The sequence below is a fragment of the Lygodium microphyllum genome, chromosome 16, assembly GCF_053477565.2.
Source record: "Lygodium microphyllum isolate KBCC chromosome 16, Lygodium_microphyllum_v1.1.10, whole genome shotgun sequence".
Taxonomy (NCBI): domain Eukaryota; kingdom Viridiplantae; phylum Streptophyta; class Polypodiopsida; order Schizaeales; family Lygodiaceae; genus Lygodium; species Lygodium microphyllum.
Window position 1 is genome coordinate 16257576 of NC_141150.1, and position 11488 is coordinate 16269063.

An 11488-nucleotide genomic window follows, 5' to 3' on the forward strand; every position below is an offset into this window, starting at 1 on the left:
ATTGCACACCTCTAAAAACTTAAATCTTGTGTGTACTAGTTTTTAAATAGAAATGGCAACGATGTGAGACACCTTAAAAACATGTGCACTCGTTTTATTCATATATCTTCACCGATGTTGAGATCTAGTTCTACCAAGCATCAAATAAGCCCGATCAGACTTGCCTCACATGTCAACTTGGTTAAAAAGCTTTTAAAAAAATCGAAGCTTTGCATGCAAAATCTTCGCATTAAAATACAAAGCCTTACAAAGGCATTGGGGCGTTTGTAACTTTTTGTAATGCGGTAATACCTTAGAAACCTTAGAACAAGGCATTGGAGAGTTGTACACTTCACAATGTAGGGTTGGAGCGGTAATACAATGTCGCATTATTTCTTTTAAAAATATGTTCTTTCTTTGTTTATGTACTATAAAAATATAGAATCTTTACTATTAGTTAATGAGAGGTGGGGGGCGGGTGCCACGTGGCAGCCCCCCTCCCCCACAAGAAAAAAAGAGAACGCGAGAGCGGGTGCCACACGTCCAGCACCCGCCCCCGCCCGCAAAAAACGCAGCCGCCGAAGCGCCGGGCTGAGTCTAGATGCGGAGCGCCTAGTGTTTATATATGGCTGCATAGATACAGATGTACAATGTACACGATGCTCTCTCGCATGAATTTTTAAAAGCCTTTCTCTCTAGCGAGCGAGCATGTGCTCAATGCTCACGCAGATTAGCTGCAGCAGTTGATCAGAGAGTGTGATCCACATTCTTAGCAACGGAGCCCTGAACCGTCGAGGAGCTGCTAGTTGCTGCAGCTCGTGCATGCTCTTTCATATATCGAATTAGTGGTAGTCGAGGTAAAAGAGATGGACGGTGCTTGTATCAGCAAGTCTATGTTTTCTAGCCATTGCACGACTGTTGCTGGCTAAGGCCTCATTGCAGGGTCTTCATGAATGCACCAGAAGGCAACGTAGAGTAGCCTTTGAACTTGCACTTCATCAAAGCCACTCGAGTAGAGCCGCTTGTCCATGATGTCCATCAGCTTCCCTTGATCCATTTTTTGTGCCGCCCAGCTGGGTAAATGCCATGCCTCTTGCTCCCGTGAATTCTGGCCTGAAGAAGAATTGCTATTAAATAGGCGCAAGTACTCCAGAACCCTTCTGCCTGCCACAATCTCCAGCATCAAAATTCCCATGCTGTATACATCACTCTTCTTGCTTACGATAGCGTGAGAGAGCCACTCAGGAGCTATGTAGCCCGGGGTTCCCTAAGCCCAGTCATCACCGTCGACATGTCTCTCTGCATTAACCGTGACACCCCAAAATCAGATATCTTAGCCACAAAAGCATCATCCAGGAGGATGTTCTGAGGCTTGATGTCAAAATGCAAGATGGCTTGCTCGCACTCCTCGTGTAAGTAATACAAGCCTCGTGCAATCCCCAGTGCTATATCATAGCGTTTGTACCAATCGAGTGTTGGTGTGAATGGATCCAAAATCCATCGAGACATGAATAGCCACGTGTCTGTTCAGATCATGCAAACATCCAGTTACAAATAGTGAATGTATCACCCAATGATAAATGAATCAAGTAAATCATCTTCCTTCGCACATAGATCATTCTCTCTTCTTGTCTATCGTACTGCTGTTCTTTTTTCTCGGTTCCTCACATGGCTCCTCTCCTTGATGCTCTACAGCCCCCAGGCTATGATTCCAACATGGTATCAGAGCAGGGCGGTCCTGCTGCCTGCGATGAGGATGATGCCATAATTTCCACTTTTCTCTTTTCTTTGGGAGTGATCAATTATCGAGACAGGACCTCAACGATTCATGATGATGGCGACCCTGTTGCTGCTGATGGTGCTGCTTTTATTGGTGTTGTCCATGCCTCTAATTCTCACAATGATCCTGATGCAGTGACTCACTTTGCGGATGGAGACATTGATTATTCCCATGAAAATCTTGCCACTCATGATCTTGCAAATATTTCTGATCATGTTGTTGATGCTAATGCCACAATTACTTCCCAGCCGCTTCATTCTGCTGAAAACCGGGATCATAATCCAACAGCCCATCATGCGGAAGGACAACATACTTTTAAGGCCATGTGTGCCTCTGATCAAGATTCTCCATGCAATGTCCATACCAATTTCCCACCTGTTGCTGCTATTGTTGTTTACCATGATGTTTGGAGGGGAGCGCTGTTCATTACTCAACAGAAAGAGGTAATGGTGAGTCATGTAATTTCTGCCATCAACACTAATATTTCAAGCATGCTTCAAAAGCCTGCAGACGAAGTATTTCCTATAGCATGCAAAAATTTCTGGGAATCTCTCAATCAAGACGATGGTCTTTATGGTTTCCGTCATGTTGGTTCTCCAATATCAAAGCCTGCAGAAGTAGTCATTCCTGCAGCAATACAAGAGGTCGCTCCTCTTAGTTGGAAAAATTTAGAGGGTTCAATCCCCTCAACAAAGACAATCATTTTTGAGGGTTCAATCCCCTTAACAAAAACAATCATTTTGGCTGGCTCAATCCCCTCTACAAAGGCAACAACTTTAAAGGGTTCAAGCCCCTTTTCCAACAGTTCAATTGCCTCTCTAAAGACAGCAAAGTCACAAAGTTCTATTCCCTTATTGCAAACGTCCTGGGCAAGTGTCACACAACCAATTTGGCATGCATTGGGACATCATCACATGGATTCAGTTGGTTCTTATGAGGTCAGGATTTCAAATTCAGTTCTTTCTTTGGATTCTGATCATGCGGATCTCAAGGCTTTTCTAAGTTTAGCGCAAAGGGAGCATCAACAACAGAATGATCCTATTTCAACAATTATTCAATATCTTGCCATGCTTCTTATTTTCACTGATGGACAGATACTCTTCATTATCGATATCATGAAAATTCTTCCCTTCAACTTGAGGGGGGAAGTGGATGGAGCTCAATCAGGACAAGTCAAAGTGAAGAATTTCATTAAAAAATCTTGGAATGTCAACATCGCAAGTCATGAACCACAAGTGGAAGCAAAAGTCAAGTGTTCAATCATGCAAACATCCATTTACAAATAGTGAATGTATCGCCCAATGATAAATGAATCAAGTAAATCATCTTCCTTCGCACATAGATCATTCTCTCTTCTTGTCTATCGTACTGCTGTTCTTTTTTCTCGGTTCCTCACATGGCTCCTCTCCTTGATCCTCTACAGCCCCCAGGCTATGATTCCAACATTGAGGAATGTTTTGGACCCCTCGAAGAGCCAGCGGTCCAGTGAGCCTCTCTCTAGATACTCGTACACAAGAATGCGATGTGAAGCCTGCCAGCAAAAACCCACCAACCGAACTATGTTGTGGTGGCCAGTGCGCCCCACTGCGGCTACCTCCGCTAAAATTCTTTGCATTGACGTGCTCCTCGCCTTAGGATAGTACTTTCCAACACCTTCACTGCCACTTTTCTGCCATCCGAGAGTACGCCCGCATATACAGAGCCACATCCGCCTGCGCCCAAGAGCTTGCTGAAGCTCTTCGTTGCTTCGTGCAGCTGTTTGTATGAGAACCTAGAAGGCAAAATAGGCAAGATGTCACGAAGCTCCTCCTCTTCTTTGGCTCGTTGCACAAACTTTCTTCTTCTTTTCCTGAGATGATATATTGCTCCTAGCCCAATGCAGAAGACACAGAAGGGTATGATGCCAATCAAGCTCATCAAGGGGAATGCACTACGATTGTTTATAGCTACTGCTGGTGAAGGCTGAATATTTGTCCTGAAATCAGACCCAGATGGAGAAGGAGGTGCGCTAGCAGCCACTTTCAAGTGTGTGACATAATCATGTGCATAAATCTGTTCGGTTAGAGGAAGACCATCGATCGATGTCGCTGTGTAGTTCCAGATGGTTATGTTTGAGTTGAGGACAGATACTAAGCTGATGCTGTGCTGGATGAGAAAGCAAGAGGAGGTGCTTACTTGATAGGAAAGGCCATGGCAAGAGCAGTCGGAGGCACATGCTTGCTTGCAAGCATCGACTTCCTGGGTGGAGTTGAGGATCCAGTCATTAATCAAAAGGAAGACGCTTGCTGTGGAATGCAACTCCAGGAAAGTGGTATTTAAGGGCTGACTGCGGCCATTACAAAGAGGCTGCAGGCTGGTACGGGGCTGGCAACCTTGTTGGAGATCTGTTCAGTCGATGGGCTCAAAGAATGACTCATCGGGGCAGCGGCAAAGGGTTTTGGAGCTGGGCATACACACACCAAGAGGTCCACAAGCCAGTGGGACATCAAAAACTGGTTTGACACCTGCACCTTCAACCTCTGGAATGGTGTTGCTTGAGATCATGCTCGTGGGATTTGCCACCAGCTTATCAACAGTGCCACCTCCAGAGCCTGGTAAGCTAACAAACGTTTGTACTCCTGAATATTTCATGTCCACTGGTACAGATACACTACTGTATAGGAAGCTCTTGCTAATGATGTAGATTTTAAGCCTTCCATGGTTTCCCAGGTGAAGAAAACTCCAGCCCAGCGTGCCATTACGTTCTGTTAAGGGATAATGATAAAAGTACCGATTAGAAAAGCTGGATCTGCAGGAGTGTGGCTCCACAGAGAAATCCAGAGATACTCCAGAAAATCCGGTGACAACTTGAACATATGCTAAGTAGTAGCTGGCATTGCTGCATGGAGCTGAAGAAATCAGTTCATTCATGCTGGGGGTACGCTGCGACTGCAGGGGTTCTCGGAGTAGAGGGAAGATCCAATAGGGCGGGGCTTGCGCTCCCATGCCGTTCATGTAGACAGCCAGCCCACCCTTTTCCATCCTGGCAGTGTAGGCAGAGTCCCTGCTGGTGAGCTCCATGCCTGCTGTCATCCTCTCTCCCTCCAAGAGAATGTCGGTGGGGGTGCTGCGCGCAGCCTGGAAGACAGTCGCGTTTGCAAAGTCGTAGATGCGGAATTCCCCAGAATCCGACATCTCCATCATGACCGCATTGCTGACATTCCAGACCACCCGATCGCCATCCCTCAGCTGCAATTGCTGCACAGCATTATTATTGTCGTTGCCGGAATTAGGAGCTGCCACCACCACTAGAGAAGCATCCCCTGCATACTCAATGGGGTTATCCCGATTTGCCATCCATAGGGGAAACGCACCGCCGTTGTCAGTGTAGTAGGGATAGAGCCTAACCCCTGCAGGAGATGCAGGCAAACTGTACGAACCCGACTGCAGCGAGTCGCGGGTCGTGTTGCCCGAGGACCCGGCGCACACAGCCAGGTGAAGGGTGCAAGCGGCATCGTTGCAAGGCCAACCGTAGAGACCCAAGGAAAAACCAGGGGCTTCAGAGGAATTGAACAAGGGAGAGCTGAGGATGGGGAAGAAGAAACCCGAATCCTCGTTCGTAATGCCGACAGCGAACATGCGGTCGTAGGAAATGGGGTGCCCACTGGGTAAAGAGCAGGAAGCCAGAAACGAGAGGTTGAGGCCAGGAGAGAGGTGCAGGAAGCTGCTGGAAAGATTTTGGTGTTGCGCTTGGACAATGAATGAAGAGATCAGCAGAATAGCTGCTAAGCACAAGTTGAAAGCAGGCATTTTCCCGAAGCAGGTCCTCTCTTCTCTACTTCCGAAGATGCAATATAGCCAAGAACCAGGAAAGGTATAGGTCAATTGACTTTGTGCACTCACTATATCGACCCATTGACTCAGGTATGTCCGGTTGCGAGTCTCGATTCTCGACTACCGCCCTGGCGCCGCGTAAAGAGAAACTCGAGATGGTCCGTGAAATACTTTGAAGAATCAGAGCATTGCATTGACTTCACAGAGCCGTTATGTCCGTCTTCAAAATCGAGTGCCGTCGCGTTGGGGCTGGAGTCGATATATTCCTCGATGGCTTCAACATCGAGTGCCGTCGCGTTGGGGGTGGAGACTTGGAGTCGATATATTCCTTAATGGCCTCCATCTCTAGAATACCTATCATGGCTGCTGGCTGCTGGAAGCTCTCACCGCTGCTGTTAATTTTGTTACCCCGCCAACATCCCCGCCCTGCTCTGCACCTCGAATCCCTTCTCCTCCAGTGCGGTCAGCTCTGTATCGCAAGTTTTGATCCCGTGCACGAAAATGAGGTAAGAGCCCGACGGGCCACCGCACCTAGGGGCGAGGGGCGAGTGGGGTTTGTGTATGTGAGTTTTCCATAGCAGTCACAGGCAACGGATCTGAATGCAAGTCTTGGACAAGACCAAAAAAAGCACATTCATGTTGTCAGACATGGTAGTTCATTTGGCTTGCAAGCCTTCGAGCTATTCACTCTACCAATCGCAAGCATTAGCACTACTAGCGCTAGGATAAAGTTGCATTTTAGGCAAGCGATAGCAAAGAGAAGGGAGGATTAATATAGCCCCATTCACCTTGTTCACCCTCAGCATGACCGTGTAGATGGGGTTTCCTTCACCCCATTGGCCTTGGGTGCAACCGGGCTTTGAAGGTGATTCTTCTTTTTCTCAGAAGCTTACTCAGTACCTCATCTTAGTAAGGGCTTGGTCATGCTCGGGCAGAGCGGGAGTAACAAGACCCCACTCCACACACAGTTGCACCCAGTGCAAGCAAGGCTAATGGCGTTTCTTTACCCTGTCAATCACCTTGCTATCCTTTGCAGAAAAGGGCATGGTAACATAGCACTTAGTGCATTAACATTTTCCATTTGCCGATAGGGGATCTCTTGCATTCATAGCCAATCGGGTTGAGGTTATTGACACCTTGGTTATGCTATTTTTTTCTCCCATTAGAAAAGCCTTTGTGAAGCCAAGGAACACTTGTGCTAGGGAAAGCTCCTATCCAAAGATCTTGCGGCATTGTCAGGCTAGTTACACACCAAGTGAGGATGTCCAATCCTTGCCCAAAGTGTGGGCATGCACTTTTTGAAACTCGGCACAGACATGGGCATCGTACCTTTACACACCAAATGGACATGATTTGTTAAAAAATAAAAAATAATAAGCTTGTAAATTTTTTTATTGGTTGCAAAATGCACAAAGTGCACCCTTGTCCACCACTTTACAAAGTGGATAGGGGAGACTCCCTGTCCAAAAGTGTGTAAAGGATTGTAGACACCCAACCCTTAAATCAATGTTTTGATTTGTTAAAGCTTATAAAATGGGTGTATGTCATTTGATGTGTAACTAGCCTCAGAATCCACAGCACCAGGTCTATGATGGCCTTTGGATCCAGGCCCAAGATGCCAGTTGAAGCTAGCTCAACATAGATATGAGCATGTCCCCACTGCTTCAATCGACATGGAAAGGATTGGTCCTTTTTTATGGACATACAGCTGATATGCTACACACATGATGTTTTCATGCCACTATGCGGACATAGTGTGAAAAACCCTAGAATGCATAATCATCCAGCTTTTTTATTACTCTAGAGAGTCAATGTCATATTAGTCATTAGTGTTAGTGTCCATAGTATTGATAGTTTCAAAATATGGGATTTTTGGATAATTCTAGTCTATTTTTTATATTTTTGATATTATTTCTTATAAATATCATAAAAAGATATAGAAAACTTCTAAAATAGGATAACATGCAAAAAAGCAAGTTGCTTTTTAGCCAATTTGGGAGATCTCATACATAAAGAGGGGCTTTCTAATTCACACGGCGTGCGATCATAGGTTTTAAGCAGCAAACAACACTCCGGACCGAGAGGAAGAAGGAGCGATCTGGGAGAATTTTGAGTAGGCATCCTAGGGTTTTACCCCCCTTTCAAAGCCAACTGAACCATCAGATTTTCCGTTTGACTAGCAGAGTAGAAGCTAGTGTTTGGTGCATGTTTTTAGTCTACCAGGGAGCTCCATGAGATCTAATGCTTGGAGATTGCTTCCGGGTACTCCCATACAAGGATTTTGTTTATCTTCTCAAGTTCTATCAATACATTGTACTTTGAATCATTGAGCGTTGTCTTTATGTTGTGTCTCTTCTATCTCCTATTCTCTACTTCCTTCTCTCTCCAATCCCTGGTGGATATGACCTTTCAACTAAAACCCCTCGGACATTGGTAAACCTGCTGTGAAAGGTCGTCAGAAGGAAAGACATGATGGGAGAACCTTTAAGCATAGTTTCTAGTGATATTTTGCAGCAGTTAGTATAGAATATGAACATGCTTATGCAAGTACAACAACAATATGTAATGCATGCTTCTGCTCAAATAGAAACTATTGTGATGAATACTCTGCAGGCAATCAAGCGTGAGATGAAGTTGTTTAATGACAAGAATGTATTTGCATATCTATGCTTAAAAGATGGAGTTCTTTGGGGTGGCTTGACTTGCATGGAGCTAGTATTTTGGACAGAACATCGTACATGAATTGAAAGCCGAGTTACTAAATTGTACATGTAGTATACTGACTTGATAGCTTTCAAGAAGACACTCTGGGAAGAATTTTACATTAAAGACACTAGTTTGATTACCTGTAAGACTTTTTATGAGTGGGTTCTAAAACCTTATAAGAGTCTTGTGGCTACAAAGTTATTAAGAGAATTTGAAAGTCGATTTGAGCAGTTAGATCTTGCAAAATAGCATTTTTTGCAAGTTAGAAAATTGAATTGTTTTTATAAGTGGTAAATCCTAAGCTTTAAGGGAAACTTGATGATTTGTTAGAGGATCAAACTACGGAGATAGGGCTTAAAACAGAGTGGAGACATGTTAAGGATGTTGTTACTACACTAGTGAAAATGCATAGAAGAAGAGAAAGATTGCATGTATCTAGCTTCCCCCACTGTTATGGGCAAACCAAAACACTTGATGTTTCCAATAAGCCACCTACTTCTGTGGCTAACCCTATGGTTGCACCTGATGTTTCCACTGTTAGGGAAGATGTATTAGGTGAATTGGTTAAAGGCATGCGGGATTTTTAGTTAAAGGTCACAAAATTGTGGATGAGAATGGACAAGAGGAAGGGGATAGGTAGCAGCCCCTAAACCAATAAAAAGATGTATGTGATGTGATAGTTTGCAGCATGAAAGGAAAGATTGTGCTACTTATCTTGGCATGGCAACTCATCTTTTGGAAAGATAGCAATATCTATGTACAAGAAACGGGATTGCTTGTTGCTTTGAATTTTGGAAAGAGAGGTATGCAAAAGGTGTTGAAAGACTTGGCTATCCAAAATACTTGTGCGGCTGTCATGAATGTACTTGTGAAACAGAAGAGATATAAAGATAATGTAGGGACATCTAAGAGAGTAACAAGAAAAAGTTTGGATCAACCTAAAGCTACAAATCAGCCACCTCTTGAGCATTTTCCTAATGTGTTTCTATTGTTGTACCTTATGTGCACAGTATATGAAGAAATAGAAATGTGAATCTTATCAAGGACACATGGTGTAGTGCTATTTATTATTGTCCAACTTGCCATGCCACCTCTACTAAAGAATCGTGTGGTGGGGGAACTTACTTGAGCTACTACACCAAACACACACCCTACACATAAGAGGAATCTCACTCAAGAGCACAAGAAGAGATATGGAGGCCAAAACATTTTCTTACATGTTTCTTCTTCTTCTTTCACACACAATACAATGTACACAAAGTACAGATAAGATACAATATAAAGAAATGTGGCTTGCTAAGTCAAATAGTGCATAACTGACTATACTAATTGACTATCACTATAACTATGCCAACTATATGCAGGTGTAAAAAACTAAATATAATAAGTGATAAGTTAGTGGCTATGTGGGAATCATAATGACCACCAATGTGCTAAGTGTAAATGTGCAGACCCATCTAGCCAAGTGGTCCATTATCAATGTCTGCACATGTAGAGCTTGCCATCTCAACGTTCCCCCTCAGGTTCAAATGTATCTTTGCAACTCCAAGTAAGCTTTGAAAATTTTGAAGCTTCTCTGTACCCAATGCCTTTGTGAAAATGTTAGCTATCTAATCATGTGTGTTGATATATACCAAGTCAATCTCTCTTATAAGTATCTTCTCTCTAACAAAGTGGTAATGCACCTCAATGTGTTTTTTCCTAGCATGAAACACTAGGTTCCTAGCTAGCTGTATGTTGCTCAAGTTGTCACAATGAATGACAACTAGACTATCTCCCTACACATCCAAATCACCCAATAACTTTTGCAGTCATACCACCTCACATGCTCAGCACCTCTATACTCAACCTCTGTACTCGATAATGCAATTCTAGATTGCTTTTTGTTGCTCCATGTAACTGCTGCACTACCAAGGGAAAATATGAATCCACTTGTAGATCTTCTGTCTAACATGCTACCAGTCCAATTTGCATTTATGCATCCAAACACCTATATATCCTTACCTACCTTACAGTAAATTCCATGATGTAAATTGGACTTCACATACCTCAATATATGTCTAATTAGGCATCTGCATAAACTAACTAACAAGGCCAACAATATAGCTCAAGTCTAGCCTTGTGATAATGATGTAAATTAGACTTCCTACTATCCTCATGAATATAGTAAGGTCTTCTATCTCATCCCATATATCAAAACTCAACTTGACATTTTGCTCCAATGGTACTGAAAGAGGCTTATATGTTGTCATACCATACTTGGATAACATATCCAAGCCATACTACCTTTGGGATAGCCATATAACATCATCACATCTAATCACCTCAATACCAAGAAAGTATATCAGCTCACCCAAATCCTTCATCTCAAATTTTTTTCTTTAAAAAGTCATTAATTTCAGCAATCCCATTGTCACTATCAGCTATAATAATCAAGTCATCCATATAGATGACTATTATGACCAAACCTACATCTCCCTTTCTCACATAAAATGAACAATTAGCATCATAAATATAAAAGCCACTATTGATAAGGTACTCTCCCAATCTTGTCAGACCATGCTCTAGGTGCTTACTTCAGCCCATAGAGTGCCTTCTTTAACCTACACACATATGTGGGATACTCTAAATCCTCATAACCTCCTCAATGCTCCATATATACCTCTTCTTGCAATTCACCATGCAAGAATGCATTCTTCACATCCATTTACTACAAACTCCAACCTTTGGCTGTTGCCAAAGTAATCACACATCTAATAGTTGCCACCCTACCCTTCATAATCTATGCCATATATTTGAGCATAACCTTTTGCTCATACAAATAGTTGCTATGCATCCAGGATGATACCATATGCTACGTGCAATGCAATTGTGTATGACTACCATGCTCAAACAAGTTTATTAATTAACAACTAGCATTGTGAAAGTGCGAAAATAGTTCTTTTCATGCTTTTCTTCTAATTCGCAATTGTTGCATTGCTTAGGGATAGTTGTGAGGTGCCTCCTCTAATAGACCCGTAGGAGTTCTCTTAGTAGTTGACTGAAATTCATAGCTGTGCATATCACCATCCCGTCTCCCCATGGGAAACCTTGGACTTAGTTGAACAAGGGAATCTGAGTTCTAGTTCACAGGGGAAGCATGGATAAGTCACCCCTAACAGCAATCTAACACACACCTAAGAAAGACCACTTTGTAATCAATCAAAGGTA

The 11488-nt window shown here is 43.3% G+C and overlaps 1 pseudogene; it reads right to left on the reverse strand.

Moving 5' to 3' along the window:
* Nucleotides 1-771: 771 nt before the first annotated feature.
* Nucleotides 772-5566, reverse strand: LOC148022563 (G-type lectin S-receptor-like serine/threonine-protein kinase SD2-5; annotated as a pseudogene).
* Nucleotides 5567-11488: the final 5922 nt, after the last annotated feature.